This window comes from Vombatus ursinus, unplaced genomic scaffold (genome assembly GCF_900497805.2).
Source record: "Vombatus ursinus unplaced genomic scaffold, bare-nosed wombat genome assembly UNPS02007612.1, whole genome shotgun sequence".
NCBI classification, from domain to species: domain Eukaryota; kingdom Metazoa; phylum Chordata; class Mammalia; order Diprotodontia; family Vombatidae; genus Vombatus; species Vombatus ursinus.
This window is the reverse complement of record NW_020947390.1, coordinates 10,204,384-10,222,330: the sequence shown is the minus strand read 5'-3', so window position 1 is coordinate 10,222,330 and position 17,947 is coordinate 10,204,384. Positions and strand designations below refer to the sequence as shown.

The 17,947-nt window shown below is 37.2% G+C and overlaps 1 protein-coding gene across 3 annotated transcripts in view; it reads right to left on the bottom strand.

Annotated features, from left to right (window-relative positions):
• The window catches only part of ELMOD1 (ELMO domain containing 1), a 76,067-nt gene that overhangs the window by 33,945 nt on the left and 24,175 nt on the right, over positions 1–17,947 (bottom strand). The window contains exons 3-4 of one of the 3 annotated variants that reach the window (XM_027849571.1): positions 7,920–7,956; positions 6,298–6,433 (exon numbers count right to left, since the gene is read on the bottom strand). The exons of 1 other annotated variant lie outside the window; for it this stretch is intronic. The gene's annotated coding sequence lies outside the window, so the exon portion shown is untranslated. The remainder of the gene's footprint in view (positions 1–6,297; positions 6,434–7,919; positions 7,957–17,947) is intronic. One more of the 3 variants, XM_027849570.1, reaches the window with a different exon arrangement.

The following is a 17,947-nucleotide window of genomic DNA, read 5'->3' as shown; positions in this document are numbered from 1 at the left end:
AGACAGGGACAATGATAGCTTCTATGCAACAGGGTTTTTATGAGAATCAAATGATATAATAGATGTAAAATGTTTTGCAAACTTTAAAGTGTTCTATGAGTCTGAGCTCTTATTTCTGGAAAATTCTAGAACCTATTAAAAGGACGGTTTGGGAACATTTAGAAAAGCAAGCATTTGATCTCTACTAAACAGCATGAGTGCCTCAAGAACAAGTTATTCCAAAGTCAGCTAGGCGGTGCAGTGGATAGAGCACTGGCCCTGGAGTCAGGAAGACCTGAGTTCAAATGTGATCTCAGATACTTGATATTTACTAGCTGTGTGACCCTGGGCAAGTCACTTAACCCCGATTACCTCACACACAAAAAAAGAATAAGTTATTCCAGACTTTCCTCCTTCCCTTTTTCTTACACAGGATTCAGAATATTATAGATTTAGAGCTAGTTGGTTAATCCAACTTCCCATTTTACAAACAAGGAAGGCAGTGAAAGGTGACATTTCTTTTTTCTTTTCTTTGGAGGTAATTGGGGTTAAGTGACTTGTGACAGGGTCACACAGCTAGTAAATGTCTGCGGCTGGATTTGAACTCAGGTCTTCATGACTCCAGGTCCAATGCTCTATCCGCTGTGTCACCTAGATGCCTCAACAGGTGACATTTCTTAATCAAATTCTCACAGATGGCAAGCAACAGATCCAGGAATGCACCTTGACTATTGGTCCAGGGAATTCCATAAGAAAGATTACCAGGATTCAGCAAGGTCTTTGATAATCTCTCACAATATGCTCATGGACAAAATGGAGAAATGTGGTCTAAGTGAGAATACAAGCATGTGAATATTCAGATGTGAGGGATAACTAATCTATTGGATGAAAGAATCCAAGAGATTCTGCCTCCAAGGCCAGTGACATCTGTCACACCACAACATCTTTCAGGAATCATCCAGTTAGTCATGCTTGAACTTGGGTACTGGGAATCTACAGAGATCACCTTGTTTTCTAAAAGATGGAGAAAGGTTTAGTAAGGACTTGCACTATATCAAATTCAATCTCATAGCAAGACTGTGTGTATGTGTATGTGTGTTACCCATATATTGACTGACTGTGTTACAGAAATATTCTACGGTTTCAGTTGACTAAGAAAAAGCTGACAAACTAGCTCAAAAGACTGTAACAAATTCATTTCTTCAATTGTGAACCACTATTTTTTTTTTTGACGAAATATGGTTTCAAGAGAAGAATGCTTAAGTCTCTTGGTTTAAATTAGGTAATATATCTTTTGAATATTTTATTGGCTTTAGGGAATGGTAAATTAGGATAAACTACAGTAGACTCTAGTCCTTTGGGAGGCCTTGTATGTTGCTAGGGGCAGAGCAGTTACTCAGGAAGGCAGTTAATGAGGAAGAAGGAGATAATGATTTTGTAAGTTGCTACTGTTTAAAAATGACAACAACAAAATAACTGATCTTCTTACCTATCCATATGTATGTGCAATACATAAAAACCTCCCATAACTAAATAATTTCAACAAATGCTGAGTAAGCACTAACTTTATACAAGGCCTTTTGCTAGAAAGTAGGGATAGAAAAATGCAAGTCTTTGACCTCAAGGAACTCACATTTTATATTTACTAAGACAAAGAAGTGAGACTGTCCTTTCCTACTTCTACAAACCCCTCAAGCTGCCTTTGTGATTCACTTAACCTAATTTCACTTTTTTTGTTACATGGGTCCTTTTTGGAACTGTGACAAAATGACCCTCTTACTATTAATGTTTACACTATCACTATATGAGAAATTGCAAAATTGTAAAGATGGAATTCTTAGAGACCATTTCCTGGGAATGAAGGAGACATTTAACTTAGAAAAGCTATCAAAAAATAACCTGGGAAAATGGGCAAAGCTGGTGACAAGAGCTGACAACTTCCCTCTTTGTCCTGCTACTAGGCATACACTGCCAACCTCCCCCAGCTACCTTCTCTATTCCCATATGTGCTACTGGAAGAAGTCACAGAATCATGTCAACCGGGTAAATTTGTTCTATTAAATTTTATTTGGGTCCTCACTGCTGCATGGCAACAACACTTACATTCTTTGATAATGACTATCACACTTTCCACACCAGGTATTCCAAACCTTTTCTTCTCTCCTTACACCATTTATCCCACCAATATCTCTCCTAGATGTGGACTTCTCCTCCTAGTTTACTGAGAATATAGACATCATTTGTAATGAACTCTTTCTTCCTTAATCCAGATTTCAAAAACCCACTGCATTATCCTCCATTCTCTTCTCCTTTCCTCTAGTCTCTAAAGAAGAAATGGTCCTTATATTTGCCCAGACCAACTCCTACTTGTATTCTTGATCCCACCTTTCCTGGAAATTTTCCCTACCCATAATTCCTTCCTTTTCATCTTCAATCTGCCTTTATCCACCGTCTTATTCTCTGATGCTACAAACATACCCTATTCTCCACCATCCTTAAAAGCAAACTAACAAAAAAATTCCTTCACTTAATCTTTTCATCTCAATTTCCTTTTCCTTATAATCAAACTCTTAGAAAGAGTCATTTGCATTCATTAGCTTGCCTCCCATTGACTTCTGAATTCTTCATCAATTGCATTCTGACCTCAACATTCCAACAAAACATCTCTTCCCAAGTTCATAAATAATCTCATAACTACAAAATCAAATGGGCTTTTCTTGGTCTTAATTCTACTTGATTTCTTTACAGCTTTTAGCATTGTTGATCTTTCTCTATTTTGAGATATTATCTTCTTCCTTAGCTTCTGTGACTTTTCTCTTACTTGGTTTTCTTTCTACTGATCTGATCACTCCAAGGTCTCCTCCTCTGGGTCATCTACTTACTATTAAAGATAGATGTCCCCTAAAGCCCTGGTCTTTGTCCCTCTTTTCCCTACACACTCTTGTCTTGGTGAGCATATCAGCTTATATATATTTAATTATCATTTCTTTTCAAAAGACTCACATCTGTTTAACCAGTCCCAAGCTCTCTTAAAATCTAGTAATGATGATCAACTGCTTATTGAACCATTTACAAATGGATATCCTATAGGTATCTTTAATTCAACACAACCAAATTAGAACTCTTATGTTCTCCTAAGCCCATCCTATCCTCCAAATTTTCTTATTTCTGCCGAGAGCACCACTATCTTTTCAGTCACCCAGTTTTGAAAAGATGGAGTCACTCTCAACTTTTTCTTCTCTCTCACCTTTCCCACTGCCATATCTAATAACTTGTCAAGTCTCAGATTACCTATGCAAACCTTTCATATCTAGCTCCTTTCTCTCTACTCACATAGCTACTCCCCTAGTTAAAGTTTTCATCACTTTCCATCTGGGTTTATTTCATTAGCTTCCTAAATGAGCTCCACAATTTTCAGTTTTTCCTTCCCCTTTCCAACCCATTCTGAGCAGCGCTGACAAATTAATATTCCTAAGACACAGGTCTGGCAAAGTCACTCCCCTGCTCAAGAAGCTGCAAGTATCTTCTAAGAAAAAATGCAAACTTCTGCCTGCTACTTAAAGCCCTCTGAATTTTTGCTCTCACCTACCATTCCAGACTTGTTTCAAATTATTCCCTTTGACAATGGTCCTCTGGGAGAAGGGAGGGAAAAAGACAGAAGGAGAAATCCAGGTGACATAAAAACAAAAGATATCAATAAAACTTATCATAAAAGTTATTTCTTTTGATGCACTCTTGCTCCTATGAAACTGACCCACTACCTAGGCTCCAGACCTATCATTTCATCCATCTTCATGCTTTGCATAGCCTTTTCCCCTTGCCTGAAATGTACTTTCTCCTCATTTCTGCCCCTTAGAATCTCCAGCTTCCTTCAAGGCTCAGCTCAGGCTCTATCTCCTACTCAACACCTTTCCTGATTCCCTTCCATTAGTGCTTACTCTTTCCTGAAATTATCTTGTCTTTTTTATTTATTTGTGTCTGTATTGTATTTAACTAGCAGAGTGTGGGCTTCCTGAGGGCAAGGACTATTTCATTGCTGCCTCTTTTCCCCCAGAACCTAGCACAGAACCTATTTAATGCTTAATTATGTTCATTTAATTTGAATTGATCACTTAATCTTGACAAAGACGCCTACCATGGGCAAAGCAAATCAGCTGACTCTTGTAATGCCATTGAAAGAAAAGTAGTTTTTTTTAACACTGTGGTCATACATTCCCTCTATCTGGATTCTTTTTTTTTTTAATTAGGCAATTGGGGTTAAATGACTTGCCCAGGGTCACACAGCTAGTAAGTGTCAAGTGTTTGGTCTGAGGTCGGATTTGAACTCAGGTCCTCCTGACTTCAGGGCCAGCGCTCTATCTCCTGCGCCACCTAGCTGCCCCTTCATCTGGATTTTTTAAGGCACATATATAACCATAAGCTCAAAAGATGTGTCTTACACATCTGTTAAGAGGTGCTCAATAAATGTTGATTTCATTCATTCACCTCCCTGCTCTTTTTTTCTTCTACCTCTATTCTACACACTGATTGCACATTCTAAGAATAAACATGAGATAACTGGATGCCCCTTACTGGTAATGCAGCAGACAGAGTGCAGGGTATTGAGTCAGAAAGACCTGAGTTCAAATTTGACCTCAGCACCCTGGGCAAATCATTTAACTTCTGTTTGCCTCAGTTTCCTCAACTGTAAAATGAGGATGATAACAGCACCTACTTCCCAGAGTTGTTGTGAGGATCAAATGAAATAATTTCTATAAAAAGTGCTTAGCACACAATGCCTGGCACATAATAGGCACTATATAAATATAAATTCCCTTCTCTTCCTCATTGCCCTGGTTACCGCTTCTAGTCAGTCAGGTACATACACACACAACACACACATGTGTGTACATATACATGCACACATATGTGCATGTATGTACACATATTGTGTATGTATATATACACATGTCTATGTATGTATATATACAAACACATTATGTAAACAAGTATATACGTACAATTTGGGGGTTTAGTTGTTTTACATTTCTCAGTTCTAGGCTTGAGCTTCTTAGTTCTAAGGAAAGCTTCTCACTTAACTCAATAAAATATTCTGTGTGATTCCAGGATTATAAATAAGTGCTCAATGTCCAGGGAGAAAATGCTTAGCTATCTTATATACCCATATGAAAAACACATATAGGGGAAGGCTGCTGGGGTGGAGTGGAAAGGTCTGAGATGTGAACTAACCCTACTCTTTCCTCGCTGTGCGACTTTGGGCAAGCCACTTCAACTTTTTAGACCTCACCTTCCTCCTTTGTAAAATAGGAATAAAACAACCCATACTCACAGGGTTGTCACATTCACAAAGTGGTGAATGCGAGTGAATTGTAAACCAAAAACATGGTGTGAATGTCAGGTTAAACAATAACAAAGTTTTGTAATTTTGAGATTACACATCCTACCTATGATTTAGTATGTGAATTCCTGCAAGTTGCCTGAGGTAGGCAGAGATTTAGGTGCCTTGCTCCTGGCTCATAAAGTATCAGAGGCTTGATCTGAACCCAGGTCTTCTTAACTCCAAGCTTAGTACTCTCAGCATTATGCCACGCTATACCTATGTAGGTCTTTCACTGTTAGTGAAGAAACCCCACTAGCAATAGAGATCAACTACTATTCTACCCCTGAGAGTTAAGAGAGTTACCTGAGGCAATTAGCCGTTAAGTGATTTTTCCCAAAGTCACACAACCAGTATCAGAGACAGATTTGAATCTAGGCCTTCCTGATTCCAAGGCTGATTCTCTATCCACTTTGCCACACTGCTTACATATAAACAAAATAATTTTGAAAACCACTTCTCTAAATGCTGGGAGAATGTTATTAAAAAAAAAAGAACTACTGTCTATCCCTCAGGAGTTGACCTTAATTATGCATTCGCACAGTCTGATTCAATGTATTTTTTTTTAATCCATGACAAACTCTATTGGCATGCTTTGTTCTTGCTGTATATTTTCAGAAGGTGCAGCTCAGTAAAGAAGATGACTTATGCCTCTATCAGGAATTCCCAGCAGGGCTCTATGGTCATCGTTATGTTCAGTTTTTATTATTCAACATTCATTCTCCAGTTTGTACCTAGAATAGCTACCCAAAGCAAATTATTCAAAATGGATCACATGGCTGCTACAAAACAAGAGACAAGCTTATCTTCTGTGAGGCACTTGGTTAAGATAGCATATTCAGCAGGAGCAAGTCTGTTGAAAAGGACAAGAGAGCAAAAGCCAGGACTAATAGCAAGTGTAGGGGTGGTGGGGTTGGAAGAGAGAAGGGAGGTGCTGGTACCTGTCATGGAGTACTACGCCTCCACCTTATGTGTGGGTGAGTGACATCGCCTTTTGCGACATCAAAAGAAAAATGGCTTATTTTGAACAGTTTCAATAAATGCGCTAATGGAAATTAACTCTTGCTTGAAGAAATCCTGTAATAAATAAAAAGTAAACTATTGAAGAGAAGAGTTAACACTATAGAAACAACAAGCAGATGTGGTAAAACGCAGATGACAATGAGGAATTTTCATTTTGTTTTCATAACTGTCAGAGTTTCCACAATGGAATCACTCTGTGTGTAGGGGGCAAGAAGAAATATCGTGCTCCCCAGGGCCTTCATTGTCTCATACAGTGTTCTGAAACCACCATGTTATTTTAGTTACAGGGAGGCTGTCTTCCACTTAAGCTCTTCATTAAGTGATGCTGGCAACTCAGCATGAACTCCTCCAGTGTGAGTCTAGCCCAGTGCACTAACTCTAATGAGGTTTCCTTGTGAGGAAAGATGCTGGGAGAAGACTATGCATGAGTCTCTAAACAGAGCCCTAGGCAGTGTCTCCTGGCAAAGGGCTGTATCTTCTCACAAGGGCAAGGAAGAGGAACCTGTTCCATGAAACTTTTAAATGTAGAAAATTTCTATTAAAATTTAGAAATCAGAGTGGTAGCATGGAAAAGTCAGAAGTTCAGGTGGTTCCAGCTCAGACATTAAAGATTTATGTAAACATAGGAAAGTCACTTACCATGGGAAAGGAATATCAGGCCAAAGATAGCAGGAGAAATTTAGGATTTAGGCCTGGGAAAGTTCTGGTTATGTATTCCAGAATTATTTATCTGAGGACAGTGTGAAGCCGTCTTCATTACTATAACTATTTTAGGAATAATGTTCTTTTATGGAGTTTTTGTCTAATAGTTTTAAAGTCCTGGAACTGTAGCAAAGAGAATATCACACATAATTGGCATTCCTATAAGCTCATTCTGTGATTCTGTGCAAACATAAAGATGAAAGACCCACACCCTTGTGAAGGTCAGAAATATGCCCTTTTCTAAATCCACACATTCTCCTCCCCCATCCCATTTCTTCCCTTTTTCTGCATTGATTGCCAAACTGTGGCACCATGACAAATGTTAGCTTGGGTGATCAGAGTATACTTACCTAATGTGGTCCCCAAATTGCAATTTTAAAAATTAACATTTTTTCTATTTGTACTAAATCAGAATATATTAAAGCAACCTTGAGTTCAATTCCAATAAATTTATTCAACACATTTTTATTAAATATGGGTGCCTCTTCTTTTCCCTTAGGGAGAAATATAGCACTTTTTTTTTCCAAAGGAATACCTTTCCAGTCAGTCATTATAGTTGGTACTATGGGAGATATTTTGTTAGATGCAAATTTCAAGGTTTATGGAAGTTACTACTCTATTGTAAATGAGATCCATCTTCTTCCCTCAAAAGTGTTATTACTATGATGCTGGGAAATATAAAAAGGGTACTGAAAAATAATTTTGTATTAGATAATGCAAAAAAGACTATGTCATGACCACTTCTGTCATGAGCTTTATAGTTAATATAAGATATTTTTAAAAGTAAGATATTTTAAAGTATCCTGATACAGGTCATAGAAAATAAAAATTCACTAACCTTTCTTATCTTTCCCATTGTTGTAGCAATAATACATCTAGGGTAAGAAGATATAAATCACAGACCAGTGAGCTTGACATTCATATATAGAATAATTCTACAATGGATTGTTAAATGGAGCACTTATAAATGCTTAGAAAAAAATGGTCATTAGGAGTCAGAATGGCTTTTCTAAGAAGTAAGGCCAGATGAGCCTCAGTTTCTTTTTTGTCAGGGTTAGTAGAAAATCAGGGGAATACTATAGCCATGGCATACTGGGATTTCAGCAAAGCATATGACAAAGTTTTAGAATACCCTTATGGATAAATATGGACTGAATTATAGAAAAATGAGATGAATTCAAAACTGGTTGAATGATTGAACACAAAGATTGTTCATTAATGGATTGATGCCAGCAGCATGGCGTATTTCTAGGGATGCGCCACAGGGATCTAGTCACTTTCTTGTTCTGCCCAAATATTTTTATCAATAACTTAAATGAAGTCTTTGGAGTTAGTCATCCTTATCAAATTCTCAAGTGACGCAAAACTGGAAAGGAGGGCTAACACTTTGGATGATGGAATCAGAATCCAGTAAGATAAATGTACTAGAATAATGTGTCAAATCTAACAAGATCAAATATAATCAGGATGAAATATGGAATCCTTCATTTAGTTTAAAAAGAATCAACTGCACAAGCAAATGATGAGAGAGACAACAGTCCACATGGAAGACCTGAGGTTTTCACTCCTCATGCCTGCTCTTCCTCCCAATTTCTGGCTCTTAGAATCCCTGGCTTCCTTTAGGATTCAGGTCACGTGCTACCTCCTCTAGGAAGCCTTTCCTGGTCCCTCCATCTGCTGGTGACATCCCCTCTAAGGTTACCTCCCATCTACCCTATGTTTATTTTATATGTTCTACTTTATATAATCTCTCCCATTAGAATGTAAGCTCCTTGAGTACAGGGAATATTTTTGCTTTTTTTTTATTTCTAGTACTTAGCACAGTGTCTGGTACATATTAAGTGCTTAATAAATGCTTGTTGATTGTTGAATGATTGTAGTCAATCATTCAATAGGAATGCTTTGTTATTCAAAAAGCTAAAGCAGTGTTGGGCTGCCTTACTATACTCTGTCCTGTTTAGACCACATCTTTAGTATTATGTTCAATCACATGCTTCATATATTAGGAAGGACATGGACAAGCCATAACTACTCCATCCCCTGATTCACCAGAGGAGGGTGACCAGGATGATGTAGGATCTAAAAATCAATTATAATGATTGTTTGAAGGAAGTAGGGATGCTTATCTTGGAGAAGGACAGGCTTTGGGGATACATGAGAATTCTCATTAAACAGCTGAAGGGCTATCACATGGAAGGGCCTTCCCCTATGTACTTCCAGAAGGAAAAAACTAGGGTCAATAGGTACAAGTTATGCAGAGCTAAATTTCAGTTCAGTATAAGAATGAACTTTCTAGCAACTTAGAGGAGTTCAGAACTGGAATGGAGTGACTGATGTATTAGTAGATCCCTGTCTTTAAACGTAGTTAAGATGAGGTGGGATAACCACTTGCCTGGAATTTGATGATCTTCAAAGATCTCTCCCAACTCCAAGAGTCTATGAGCCTACTACGGCAATGAATGCCCATCACACTAAAGATAAATAGTATTAATGTTGTGGTATGCATTTTAAACTTATACTTGCTCCCAGCCTGGTTTCCTTGAAGACTAGCCTTGCTTAGGAACTTTTCATTCCTCTCAGATCTAAAAGCATCTTAGAGGTCAAGTAATCATTAGGCTCTCTAGATAATGTTGCCATTTTTTTGGGTGGAAGCCCATGACTAATCCTTCACAATGTACCTGCTGAACACAGAAATGAACACCTGACTGATTCAGAATATAGCTATTATCCTTTCTTTTTACAAGAGAAAGACTTCCAAACTTGGCTATTTGTGGTAAGATACTGTAGGGTAAAATTGTTCAGTTGTTTTTCAATTGTGTCTGACTCTTCATGATCCCATTTGGGGTTTTCTTGGCAAAGATACTGAAGTAGTTTACCATTTCTTTTTCCAGCTCATTTTACAGATGAGGAAATTGAGACCAACAGGGTTAAATGAATGCCTGGGGTCACACAGCTAGTAAGTGTCTGAGGCCAATTTTGAACTCATGAAGATGAGTCTTCTTGACTTCAGGCCCTGTGCTCTTATCTACTATGCCTCTGTAGGTATAGAAGTCAACCTATTAAGTAGGATCTGTAAGATCAATGCCATACTACCAGTATGTTTCTTGTTTCTTAAAATTTTTAGAGCTTCGAAAACAATGTCATGTATTTGGACATACTTATTAATGCATACATGAGAGGTAGCTTGGAGTAGTGGATAAAGCACTAGCCTCAGAATTAGAAAGAAATAGATTCAAGTCCAACTGCCCACACATACCAGCTTTGTAAGCCTGGGGAAGTCACTTAAGCTTTCAATGTTTTAGCTGATTCTGAGGCTTGCAAGTTGCAGAGAAGGTGTTGACGTGGATTTGCAGAGAGAGTTTACTCAGTCAGATGTTACATATGCCAATGTAATCATAGGTCCAGTTCCTATCCCTCTTGGTATCCCATATATGCATACACATCTGCATACATTCATGTGCCTTCCCAGCTCAATAAGTCAATATCTATAATAATAGGTAACATTTATGTTTGCAGAGGTTTGCAGAGTGCTTTGTATCCCTTCATTTGAGAGTCAAAAAACCCCCTGAGGCAGATATTTTAGTGTTGAGTGCATTTAGACATCATCAGCATTTTACAGGTTAGAAAACAGACTCAGAAAGGGTAAAATGGTCACATCTAGTTAATATGAAAGGTGGGAGCTGAATCCAGGTTGTCCCTGGACCCCAAGTTCAGCACACTTTCCAGTATGCAATGTTGCATCTCTGTGAGCACCGAAGGTCTAACCTTGAATATACATTGATATGCTTTTAGTTTGGCACCCAACAGCAATGTCTAAATTTAGGTCCTTTTCTCATTTTAATATCAATTCTCAATGCAAATGCTAAAATATCTTGTTTATTATGCTAACCTGTTTTTCTTGTTCTGTGTTTTTAAACAAATAACCAATTTCAAGATAAAAGGAAAAGAAATGGCTAAGGATGAAATGAGCTCATCATTCTTCCTACTAGAACACAGAGTATCACAATGATGGATGTCCATTCACTGTGCCAAGATTAAATCATTGTATTCTAATTGGTTCAAATATACTATGGTCTCCTGCTAAGGAACAGCAGTGAATCTTTTCAGTTCAGCAACTGAAAACTAAGATCTGGAAGGTACCTCACTCAGAGGTCAATTGGTTTCACCCATTCCCCTACCAGAAAAGTAATCCTTTCTACTCTATGAATGAAATTAAATTTCCTTTACTGTTTATGATGTGTAAATATACAGTATAATTAATGTTGATTTAATTATTTATTTTGAGCCTGGGTCCCCCCCATCTTGCCCAGGCTGGAAATGTAAGGCTACTCCTGTTCCAATTCTACTATTAATCAGCTTTAACCTACTCTAACCTGGGTGGGCTCATCACTCCTTAGGTAGCCTGCCATTCCCCTGTTCTGGAGAGTGGGAAGCCCCATATTGGTGTGGGTCTTAGGGCAGATACCTGATTGACTTAGCCTTGCTGCAGCTCAGAATCCCCATGCTTAAATGATTCCCCAACCTCATTCTCTCCCAGTAGCAGGAATCACGGAAGTATGCCACCATGCCTGGCTCAAAGTTTATTAAACTTGCAAAGGAAGCAAAGAGGGAGCAATCTACACCAGCACTGATGATAGTACAAAATTAGACACAGGATGGATGAGTGGAGAGAACACTTGGTATGGAGTGGGGAAGACCTGGGCTCAAAGTTCACTTTAGAGGCTAACTACCAGTGTGGCCATGAACAAGTAAATGCCTTTACCTCCTGCAGCCTGTTTCCTCATCTCTAAAATGGCATCTGCCTCACAGAAATATGCTGAGAATCAAGTGTGATAAGGCATATGAACTGCTTTGCCAACCTGAAAGGACTGTGGGGTAGAGAGAAGGTTAAAGTAAGAGATCCACAATTTGGGATGCCAAAAGAATAAAGTTATATAAAGAAAAAAGTTTAATATCATTTCCAGCACTTGGCACCATGCCTGGCACACAGTGGACACTTAATAAATGTTTATTGATTGGTTGATTGAATCCTCCTGCACGTAGCTGTGGCCTTTTGGTTTTGTGAAATTTTCTCTGGCACACAGCAGGGTGTATAGTGATAATGCCACTTTATAACTTTTGCTCACAAGGAGGTTGATTTCAAGGTGTCTGAGTGTTGAAAGAAAATAAAAACCAAACAAGTCTACAGAGAAAAAAAATTTAAAGGTTTGTCATACACTCTGTTGAAGGTCCTGAATTTATTTCTGAGCACCATCTTTAGACACTAAAGCTTTCTATTAACCTGATATTGCCACAGAAAGGGACTAGGCTCACATTTAGAAGAAATTCAAAAATACCGATTTTTCATTAATATAAAAATCATCTGGAGTAATTACCATAGCAACCAAGGAGCATGTCAGGGCATGTCCTATCCTGTCAAATATTCCCATGATTATTTTTTTTAAATCTTTTTTTCCACAGCTGACATAATCAGATTGAGACATGCTCTGTATAACAAAAAGAATACCAGACCCAATAAGCCTATTGAATAAATGACATCATATGGGACTTCATAATTCTAAGATTTTATAAACATATCAAAGAGACATCTTCACACTATAAACCAGAGCATCAAAGAATGCTAAGGGCTTTAAAGAGGCATAACATGAAGAAACAAACATGAAGGAATCATGGCAAAGAGGGAAAAGAACCCTAAAATAGAAGCTATTGAAATAATATTTCCTAAAGTAATTGAGGTCATCTTAGGTGCTTAATTAGAGAAACCTAAGCTAGGCTAGGAAGTAAAGTATATATTGTATGCCTTAGGAGAAAGACTCTGATTCCTATCAGATTTATTCCATCTTCTATTTCTATGCCTAGATCAAGATCATCAATAATACGGGTTGTGATAGGAAATTCTTCTAAAAGATTTAGAAATGAGAAAATGCAAAGCAAAATCAATGAATCAAAAAATGCTTGCATCCAGAGGTCTATATGCCTTTTTTTTGAAAGCAAGGTGAATCAATCAACACATTCTTATTGAGGACCTACTATGTGCAAAGAAGTATTTGAACTATGGATAAAAGATCAGCAGTATTTTAGTAATTCAGTTTCTAAATAAGTTACGGTGGTCCTTACACCTAGTATGCCTGCCTTATCTCATCCGTCCTGTTCCCTAACCCTAGGCCTTTGGTGTTGAATTCTGCCTTACAAAGCCCAGTTCAAATGGCACATCCTCCAAAAATGTTTCCTGAATCCTCCAATTAGGCAATAATCATAACTTCCTCAAGCCCCACAAAGAATGTTGTTTGTATCTTTCTTATACATTTATGTTCCATTTATATTATAACTATAATTGTTTACTTATACAAATACATATGTTTATATATAATATATAATAAACATAATTATTATTTGTGTGTACATAATTTCTTCTACTATAGTATAAGTTCCTTGAAGGCATATATTTTCTTATTTCTCTTTTGAATCTCCCCAAATCCAACTTAATACTTTTAGCTTAATATCTTTTTTTTTATAAATGGGTGTCCATTTTCTTAGGCCTCTCTTCAACTTCTGACATCATTGACTATGCTCTTCCATTAACTGGATATTCGCTTCTCACTTAGTTTCAGTGACACCATATTGGAATGATCTTCCTGCTTACCTTATCTTTTGATGGCTCCTCAGTCTCTTCTCTGTTCTTTAATTTGAGTGTTTTCCTAAGGGTCTTACCTTCACCCTCTTGTCTTCCATCTTCCACATTTTGTCCCTTGACAATTTCATTCACTCTTTCAGCTTCTTCTACAATCTAGATCTATATATCTAGTCCTGGTATTTCTTTTGAGCTATTGACATACATCCCCACTTTTGCTACAAGCTCATTTCTGGATGCTACACTAAGACCTTAAATCAAACCATGTAATTCTGACCAAGATAGCTGCCCAAATGGAAGATATGCCAGATCAATTATCTCCCACACACCTATTCCGGCAAACCCTGATTTTCAACAGATTGAATAATAATCAAGAAATTCACTACACTAAGTTATTTCTTTGACTCTAGAATGGTGCAAAAAGTCAGCCAGAAACCTGAGGGTAATCCTCATCAGCAAAAGGTGTAGCAAAGGTGTTCCCACCAGTGCAAGCCAACCTTTCATCATCACAGATGGTCTAGGTACACATGTAACCAACAAGACCTTGAGTCTACAGGCAGAAAGATCAGAGAGCTCACCCAAGAAAGCCCCAAGGTGGGGACCTTGGAAGCTTTGGGTTATGCTAGTGGCTACTGCATCATGCAGCACTCACCCTAGGACCTAGGAGGCCCCTAACACTCTATCCTAAGACTCCAGAGAACACCCTGAAGATTGAATACTGTGAACCTCAAATATACACACAGACCTTATCTCATGAGGTGTAGGGTCAGCACAGAAATCTAGGGGAGCCAAGGTAAAATCAAGCAGGGTAAACCACTCCACCAAAAGTGCAGCATGGCCCTGACACGAAGCATTACTTCAGTAGGTAAAGCTGGAGATATAAGCAAAACAAAGAAAAGACCAGCCAGTGTAAAAAAAGAAAAGTGTAACTCTGGAGACTCTCTGATAAAAGGAACAAACAATTTCATAACAACTGCTAATTTAGATTCATAAGAAAAAATGGACTTTACACAAGTACTATATGAATTCCTAGAAGAAATGAAGCAAAATATAAAAGATGAAATAAAAACATTGGAGAAAGAATTGAGAGGAGAAAGTGGTAAACTTCACCTGAAAAATGGACTCCTTGAAAACTAGAATAGATCAATCAGAAATCAATGACACTATGAGACAACAAAACATATTAGAACAAAGTAAAAAGATTGAAAATGATAAAAAAGAAAATGTTAAGGTATCTGATACAAAAAATAATAGGGCTGGAAAATCTGTCAAAGAAGAATAATTTAAAATCATTGAACTCCCTGAAAATCATGATTTTTTTAAAAAAGGCCCTGACATTATATTTCCAGAAATCATGAATAAAAACTGAACAGATCTATTAGAACTAGAGGACAAAATGAAGACAGAATCACCCATCACCTCCTGAAACGAACAGTAAAATGAAAAATCCCAGGAATATCATAAAAACACAGAGCACACATGTCAAAGAAAACATATTGAAAATATCCAAAAAGAAGTTCATGTACCAAGGAACCAATGTCATGATCACATAAGATTTGTCAGCTTTTACTAAAGAAGAGAAGAGATCTTTGAATACTTTATTCTAAAAGGCAAAAAATATAGGCTTACCAAAAAACTGAATGTAATCCTACAGGGGGGAAAATGGATCTTTAAAGGAAGAGAGGACTTCTATGCATTTCTGTTGAAAAGGCCAACACTGAACAAAAACTTCAAAGTACAAACACAAAAGTCTAGAGAAACCTAGAAAGGTAAAGTTATTTGAGCAATGGGAAGGCACTGTATGATGATGTACTGCTAACATTCCAAAGAGGGAAAAGAACCAAGTGACTCTTCAGAACCTTAATATCTTTAATGTGTATTGAGGGAATTAAATATGAAAAACAGAGGTCCGAGGTAATGGATTGGTTTTATTTTGAAGGTTTGAAGAGGTTAAAGAAAAGGATGGTAAAAGGAATACACAAGCATAGAAAAGAGGAAGAAGGGGATAGAACTTGACACTTCTTATAAAGTGAGGTATATGTATACAAAAATAGAGGAAAAATAGAGGAATGGGATGGGGGGAACAGATTAAACCTTATTCTTATCTGTGATGGACAAAGGAATGTTGAATACACACATACACACTCACAATTTGGTATAGAAACATCAAATATCCTCATAATATTGGTCACAGGCAAAAGAAAATTTCTGACCATAAAGGGGGAGATTAAAAGAAAAGAAATAGAATCTAAGGAGTTGTCTAAGATTGACTCTTCAGACATTTGTGGAAAGGCTATATAAACTGTGGTATATGAATGTAAGGGATTATTATTATACCATAAGAAGTTATGAAAGAGACACTTCAGAGAATCCTGGATATTAAAAATGGACACAGAGTGAAGGGAGTAGAAACAGGTGAACAATTTATCCAAAGACAGCAATTTTATAAAGAAAAGCAACTTTGAAATAAGAACTCTGTTCAAAACAATGACCAACCATGTCTCCAGAGGACCTCTGATGAAGCTTATTACCTACTTCCTCAGAGAAAAGATGGGAATAAGGTACAGAAATTGACATACATTTTTGGATATGGCCACCCTGTGGCTATTATTTCCCCCATCTATGCTCTTTTCTTACAAGGATTTTAAAAAATATTTTTCTAAGTTTTTAATTGGGAGCAGAGAGAGAGAGTTTGGTAATAGTAATATCAAAAAGAAAAAGGGACACTGAAATATTTTCTAAAATGCACAAAAGAGAACAGAAAGAAATTTAAAAAGAAACAGAGATAAACAAGAGTTTTGAAAGTAATACTATATGTAGAATTTGTGATGTACTTTTAAAAAAAAACCAAGTGACTTAGATAGATTCACAGTTTCATAGAACATCCTCTTTTTGTGTTCTGCTACATCTATGGCAATGTTCTTTATTGTTGTTTAAGTTCAGAATTTTAAAAACCTAAACTCAGCACTGTCCCAAATCAAACTTCTTACCTTTCTCCTTAAATTCATTCTTCCTTCTGATTTTACTATTTGTCTGCATCACTACTATTCACTTGTTATCCTACAGCCCTAACCTATTTTTGAACCTAACCTATTCTTTTCTCTTAACTTTCATATCCAATCAGCTCTATGGGTCTTGTCAATTCTGCTTTCACAACTTCTCTCATCCATCCCTTCTTCTCATTTCCCAAAGTCAACTATCTAATAGATCTCATTATTATCTTCCTGTAATAATAATATGGTAGTTTCCTATCACATCTTCATGTCTCCTCTCTCTACCTTTTCCAATCCAAATCACTGTTACAATAAACTTTCACTGGCACAAATCTGTTCATGTTATTCCTCTGCTCAAAAATTTTCAGGAGGCTCCTACTGACCTCCAGGTTGCCTGGAATTCAAAGCCTTCCATAATTTGGGACCGTAATACCTTTCCAGCCCTATCTCATGTTATTCCTTTCAAGGCAGTGAAAGCACCCAAATCCAATATATAATTCTTTGTGTCTTGAACACTCCCCATGCTACTACACAGAACCTTCCCTAAGCCCCTCAGTAGATAACAACCTTCCTCTTTAGTCCTAACACAGATAGCACTTTGTTGGGATTTCTACTGTATCTATTATAAGAGGTGTCCCAAAAGTCTTAGTGCAGTTTTAAGTTTTAATAGTTAAAAGCTTCACTTTTACTAAGCTTAAAACTTGATATTAAAGCTTAAAACTGCACTAAGACTTTTGGGACACCTTATATAATATCACATATTATAAATATTTGTATAAACTCCATTGGGCAGGGACCCCATCTTTCATTTCCTCCAGTGCCTAACACTTTGCCCTGTACACAGTAGTCCTCCATAAATGTTGATTGATTAGCAAATATTTGCAGAACTGAACAGAAGTAGCTGCAAAATAAGAAGACAACAAGAAAATCTTTGTAACTGAAAATGAACAGAAACCTAAATGGGCTAACTATTTTAAGTATAAAATCTAAATTTGTGATATTTTAAATCGATTAATTCAGGAAAAGCATTTAACATAAAACTTCATTGCTTTTAACAAAGGAAAATCTTTCCACCACTGATTTCCAGAGTGCCATCTTCTACGAAATTGAGACACGCACGGGGCTGGGGTTTTACTCTCTTGTTCCTTCATGTTTGTAGTTTCTGTTCCTTCTGCTTCTCTTTTCATCTGCAAAGACTCCCAATGCAAGTTAAAACAGAATTAAGGTGAAGTACAGTGATAA